The sequence below is a fragment of the Phoenix dactylifera genome, unplaced genomic scaffold (assembly GCF_009389715.1).
Source record: "Phoenix dactylifera cultivar Barhee BC4 unplaced genomic scaffold, palm_55x_up_171113_PBpolish2nd_filt_p 000745F, whole genome shotgun sequence".
NCBI classification, from domain to species: Eukaryota; Viridiplantae; Streptophyta; class Magnoliopsida; order Arecales; family Arecaceae; genus Phoenix; species Phoenix dactylifera.
Window position 1 is genome coordinate 29,971 of NW_024068118.1, and position 7,288 is coordinate 37,258.

The 7,288-nt window shown below is 39.7% G+C and overlaps 1 pseudogene; it reads right to left on the reverse strand.

Moving 5' to 3' along the window:
• Nucleotides 1-287: 287 nt before the first annotated feature.
• On the reverse strand, nt 288-6,935 carry LOC120107053 (annotated as a pseudogene).
• Between the last annotated feature and the right edge of the window lie 353 nt (nt 6,936-7,288).

The window sequence follows — 7,288 nt, forward strand, 5'->3', positions numbered from 1 at the left end:
AGAAAGATAAACAGAAGATGAAGTCTGACTAAGATGCAGACCTCATAGTAATTTTTTGTTCACAGTATTCAGGCTCTAGAGACAGATGGCCTCGATTATCAGATCTCAAATCAGCTCTCCCGGGTCCCAGCCATATCTTCCAACCTCTCGGATGTGGTATGCTCGTTGTCCGCTGCTTGAAATGGCGGGGCATTTTGACAGAAGGAAATCATGTATTGCTATTACACTACCGTAACACATAACATCCAAATTTGCAGTCCACAGAATGAATCGAGGTCATTGGGAGCAAATACTCTTATACACAATTTACAGATTAATATACAGGGCCGCCACAAAGAACTATGGATATATTTGTGATGGTGTGATGCATGCAACATCGTTGGAGCACATAGCTGCTCCTCTCATTGCAGCTCGGCTATGTAATTAGGCAGCTCGCCCTGGCAAAGGTACTCATCACACTGGGAAGCAGATTCCCAGCCTCTCCGGAGTCGAATAATATCCTCAGTAAAAGTTGAACCTGAGGCTCCTATGAAAACATTTGACAATGCACAAATTGTTTTATCCAGCATGGCCTCTACCTGCATACAATTAAAACCAGCTTAGCGAATGCGTCAGTGTTGACAGTCATCTAACAAGGGACAGAATAGAGTGCAAACCTAATGGGTTTATTTTTTTATATATAAACTCGGATTGTTTTTCTTAAGCCGAATATTTCACCTGACTATCTCCAGCTATGTGATTTCGGTATAACAAGCATCCCATTTCTCGGCACTAGCATGAGCTGGCCTCTGACCAGAGGGACTGGCTTTATCATTAAACACAACCAGAGACTGTAGAAGATCCGTTTCAACTCGTAGCAGCATCCGTAGAAAGATAAATCACAGGGCATTAGCTCTCTCTACCACTCGTAGTATGCATTCTGCAGCTTGGGGAATGGGATAAAAGCAGCTCTCTTTTTCACATTGCTGCAAGAGAAAATGGAATATACATACATGGTCAGAGAATCACCAGTTTATCTTTAACAAAATTAGGTAGTCAGAATGTTGTGACTGCTGCGTCACCACCATGAGTTCTCTCTCCAACTAATTACAGAAATCTCTAACATATTAAAAAATTCATATAAATCAAGAAAGCAGCCTCTATATAAATTTCTAGCACTCAGACATAGAATCATGACTCAAAAGAAAGTTGTGACTACTACAAGTCAGTTAGTGTCCATAAAAATGAATCCATTAGTCCGGTAGTCCTAACAAGCCCCCATAAAAATTTTTTATGCTGTTGCCATCAGAATCAAAGCATAATAAGTTCTGCAGTTGTTCTTTAAGGGAAAGATTTGCATGTTTGGCTTATTATGAATCACAGTCTGATTATATCAGTTATCCTGTCCCTGCCTTGGTACTGCAGCCATCGGTTCTCTCAATTTTCCTAAAATCATGCTATTCCGGAAATCAAAATGTGCTCTAGAAAATCAACAGAAAAAAAGGAGCGACATAGATTTCTAACACTTAGAAATGGATCATGACTCTACTGCATGTTATCATATCAATAAATCAGTCTCTAGAATGAAATCTGAATTGTTACTGGCAAATTGCAAGAGGTGAACTTTTAATACTGCATTGAATTATAATAGTTGTGCCAGGATGTGAAACAGATTAAAACAAGCAGATTGTTACAATTTCCAACAAAACAGGGTACCCTAAAGATATTATTGGAGAGCGAATAGATTTTTCCATTTAGTGCTTCTCACTCAAATAACTCTTAATGACATTAAATATAGTAACCGTCCACCAACTAATTGCAGAGAATCTAGAATTGTTTTCCAAAAGCAATAACAATAGTGAGTGGAGAATGTTTATCAGCTGTTGAAGTGAAGCAAAGCACGGTGCTTTAAATAATAAAAACAGTCAAAAACCATTCAGCTCGGTGCAACATTTAGTAATGGGATAAACTTCCAGATATTATTGACCATCAAATAGATGCTAGAAATAAGTCTCGAGATGTATAACAAACATTCCCATTGAACATAAATTTCATCAACTTAATCAACAGAAAGCAAATACGGAAAAGAGAGCCATGCTTCAGAAATAGACCAGATACCAAACACATGCAAGAGTGGGTAGGTATCAGCCAATGCCGAAAGGATGCAAAGAACTGCACAATCATATATTGTTAGGTACAAAAAAGTGAATAAAATGAATAATAAACCTCACCATATGCATAAAATGTGAACATAATATGGTGAGAACATCAAGAATTTTTAGTCATCAATTATAAGAGTACTCTAAGCCATAAACATTGTACTGCATCTTTGTTCCTTTTTCTTCTTTCCTCTTCTCTCCTAATAGAAGCTACAACAATGAAATGGAATTCATCAATTTGGCACTGAACTGATGACTTTGTGCCTTCTTTGTTATGCCGCACTTCAAGATTAGGGTTCAAGATAAGCATTTATCAAACATGCCCCATAGACAATGGAGTGGCAATATGAAAAACCCACATACACAACCCAGTCCATTATATCCACTTCTTACTTGCCTCTTCGTCATACACCTACTTCATTCAAAAAGACATAAATAGAAAGGCTTAGATCTCAGTACCGGAGGCCCGTCCTAGTCTACAGCCAGGGTAATACAGTACTGGTATGGACCGGGACAGACCAGAACAACCATTAAATGAGAATGAAGAGAAACATTTTTAAAAAAAAATTTAAAAAAGGTGCCTTGAGTGCTAAAGCCACTCAAATGTCAGAATGTAATTTGCCCAACGACCCAGTTTGAAGGGACATGGGGTCCGGATGTGTCCTAGCACTCAGTCTCTCTTCAGTTCAGTTATACTTCTGTTGCAATGGACTGGATCCTTAATCCTTGCATAAACCTCTTCCAAATAGTGATGCTTCAACAATCCTTTCATGAAAACATGTCGAATGCTCTCATGTTAATCAATTCTTAAGCAAGAATTTAAACATCAGCAAAACATCAGAGTCTACTTTGCCACCCCCAACAAAATGCTTGTCCATAGGCATGTCATATAGGACTCCAATAAAATTTATTAACCTTCCTCAACGCTCAAAGAAATCCCCAATCTCTGATCTTTGGTGATTAAAAGTTGTATCCCATCAAATCAGCTCTCATCATAACATCTCACAATTACTTCCTCTATTGTTTTTAACCATGTAAAAATATTTGAAAATTGGCCTCAACTGTTTTGAACTATAAATAATTCAACACAATGTGATGCTGTTTACTTTCTTGAATCATTCTTGTCTGGCATGAGAGTATCACTAGAGGATCTACAGATAGGCATGTGATTCAGCATCGTTATAAAATTTTGAATCTAAACCTACATAACTCCTTGAGACACATTTTGCAGAGTGTACAAATTTGAGTCATCTTGTCCTACCTTACTAGAACTAAAAGAACATTTGACAGATCTAATAAATAAATTTTGGTTGTCACAGTGCAGTTTTTTCACCAATAATCTACAAGCAGATAGATCTGAACCCCTACATCATGTAAGAATAACCTTTGTTCACATCATGTTATGTTCTTTCCTTAACAATATTGTAAGGAAATACTGAAATCCTCAACATGCAGTAATCGTAAGCAATTAAGGAATCATCTAGTATTGATTTAACCTTGACTACAAATCATAATAATGAGATAGGGGCCATCTAATTCGAGTGAATTGTTCCCCCCAGAACACCAAGGATTGTTGCTTTCAGTGGAACCCTGGTTCCTTCTGGTCAATTCCCGGAAGGCCCAAGAAAGAAAAAAGTAACTACTTAGTAATCAAAGTGCCTTTTGCAGCAATCATGAGCATTTTTCCCTGCTTGAATTCCAGAAAATCCCAAATCTAGTATAATAAATGACATTTAAGACTCTGGATAGACCTGCTAAGAGTTATGGCAGTATATAGAGTAGTGCTGATTCTATTTGCTAGTCTGCTTAAACATAAGTACCATGCATAACCTGCCATCCTAGAGTTGAGCATGTGAAGCCAGAGCCCAAAGGTGAGGCCCTTGTCTTTGGGACCCATTGCTTCAAGCTAGAATTTCCATTAATGAGTCACAGCATCGGCAACAAACTGACAACAATATTTCTCCTCAAATTACATAAAAGTGAAGCTGAATAACTTGCCTCCTCCCGTGCTTATCTGATAAGCTTAGAAACTGACCATGACATATCAGCTCAAATTGATAGGATGGGGTTTGCCATCTAAGGTTTTTGACTACATTGCTTGGATACATATTCCAGAGTTTGGATACTAGCCAAAGGTTTCAAAGCCTCCAAGTATTAAATAGGATTAAAACTATAACTATTATATGTGTTCGTGCATTAAAATTTCCGTGAGCTTGGTAGTTGTTTTCAGAATGATTCATAAAAAATAAGTGTTGAAACATTCTCTGCATCAAGGTTAGCATTATCTAACCCACAAAATATGGGTGGTGAATTAAGCCAAAAAATGAATAAATAAGTTTCCTCACCCCGCAGCAAGAGAAGGTTGCATAAATTTGGTAAAATATGTTCTTAATTTTGGGGTTAGGGTTTAGATTTTTTGAATAGATTGCTGGAAAAGAGTAGGGAAGGGAACATTCTCTCCAACAATGTATAACTAAACAACATCTTTTTTATTTTCATTCCCAATCAAAATCCAACCAAGTCAATTACATCAATGTATAGAGGCATCCTTTTATCCAGGATTTTCAAGGAAGACACTATGTAAACCTATGCCCCATCCACAAATTCTGAGAGCATCAGACTCTACAAGCTAGCTAAAGTAATCTCAGTGTGCAAAGTACCTCTGTCTTTCCATCATGGTGTTCCACTTCTTCATTCAATCTTAGCCAAGCCAAAGAGTAAATTGAATGAATCTAATAGGAGTCGTATAACATAATAACTCATCCAGCTCATGTTTGGACCACATATCACCATATTTAGAACATGAAAATAGCTAAGGATTAGGACAACGTTTTAGATGGGGAGCTATTTTCATCTAATGTTCCTTCATAACTTCCTAAAAAGTCAACCAGATGAAAGTCAGAATGATCATTGAAAATATCATGAAACTTGCAATAGTTCAGTAGACCAACAGAATCTCAAACTGCAGAAGAAAAAAAACAATGCAAGACAAATACCTGAATTGAAAGTGACAAACAACTGATTGTATATAAACAAATGAGCTCGAAAGTATAACCTATCCATACTTTAAAATGTATCACATGCCATGAGATGCTCACTGCACATTATATCATTCAATTAAATTAGCTAGAAAATAAACACGTAAAGATAAAACTTATAAAAACATAAAGATAAAACTTATAAACATATAAAGATAAAACTTACCAGAATTTCAAGAATCCATGCCGACGAAAATGCAGAGCTATATAGTTGCTCCCCAAGAATGTCTGCACAAAGCGTTGCGCTGTAAGAATAATAAGCCGACTTGGTTGGATCACCGTCTTGCATTTGTGAGCAAGTGGACCACCTGGCTGCATCACCCACTCTTCCTCCACATCTGCATAGAACATATCCCCAATAGCAAGAACCTCATCATCAGACGAGAATTTGGGCACAATATCATCCACGACCCTCTTCTTTTGTGTCTTCAACTTGGCATCCTCAGGCCAAGCAGCTTCAATCTTGCCCAACGAAATCCCCGACTTTCCAACCTCGTTAATATGCTCCCCATTCCAGATAACAAGGAGGTGATGCAATATAGCATATAAACCTATCTACCTCATCTTATGGTTCTTCATTTCATGAATTCTTCGATATGTGATCACAACCTTTCTACCGAAGCATTCATTAATGTGGTCGATGTCCAACACCCCGGTCGTACTGGTAATCAAGTTTGGAGCTCGGAAAAATCAGGGTGCGCCTAGAAGTGCAGCGAAGAACATATGCTTCTCCAGACAGATCAAATGGTTGGACATCTGGCCAGGACAAACATATAGCAAACAAGTATCGATCTTTCTGGTGGCTTCCACTCAATCGTCCTTCTCTCCGCTGGGTCTCTCCACTTTCCTACACACATCAACTCCAGAACTAGAGGAATCGAAGTCCAACATTGTCATCTGATGACCCTAGGGAAGCGTTTCCCGACCCGATGAGTGGAGAGAAGAGATTTTGGATCTGTTTATTCAGCTTGATCTGCTCTAGCAACGCCCAATTGAACTCCTGCGAACGAGACCGAGTTCAAAGACTGCGGCAGATCGACGACTTTACCTGAAGTGTTGGAATTGGAGCTGTTGAATGGAACTGAAGGAGGAGAACGAGAGACCTCGGATCCGGAATGAGCGACGGAGAGTGTCCGATTCCAGAGTCTCAGAAAACCTAATTGTTGGTTTCTGAGAAGATGGATGGCCCGGAGCTCGGACTCCCGCATCCTTTCGCCGGTGGAGTCAGCCTGTATGATGGAGACGCCGCGGAAGAGGCTGCCGAGGTCGAGGAGAAGAAGAGGAGGATGACGACGAGGGGGAGGCAGATGACGAGGAGGTAGCGCTTGCTGGTCCAGAAGCCGCGGCGGATCCGAGTGGGAAGATCGCCAATCTCGAAGGCAGCGAAGCGGCGGCGGGTCTTGACCTCGTTTTGGGGGACGAGGGCCCCACGCTCCTCCTCCTCGTCGGAGGAGGAGTCGGAGGAGCGATCCCTCTCCATTGCTAGGGTTTCTTCTGAGATCGAGGAGATGAGAGGAAAGGATCAGAGTGAGGCCACGGGAGTGGAGATCTCGGGCGGAGATCTCCGGCGAAGGAACCGAGGAGCAGAGTGAGTGCAAGCGGGAAGGAGAGGCGAGGGGAGATGTATCGATTCACCTTCCTTCGCGCGAATCTACCGTTTGATCGCACAAAGGTCGGTTCGAGCCTGTGCAGCGGATGAATGAAGGGTTCGAAGTGCTCTGAGATTTGTGCATGGAGAGATCCAACGGTCGTCGTAGCCAGAAAAAATGAATCATTCTTTTGCGCCAAAGATACAACCCAAAGCCATAATAGCGTCTGGTGAACGAAAATTAGCCCCTGGCTGCCGCTGACGCTACGTTATATATCGCAGCTTTTTGGGTGCTCATATTTATCTGTAAACAGTGCAGCTAACTGAGTGCATTACTCAAAAAAAATTTATTGAAAAAGGTTGGTATATGCTTTCTTACTCTTTTTTTTATTATTATTTTGTGAATGTACTCATGAGCGTATGATATAAATTAAAAAATTATAATATAAATTTAATGCTAAAGTTTTTTCTTGAGAAAGTAGGTAATATAAATATATGCAGTGAAGATTTTTTTCCAAAAAATT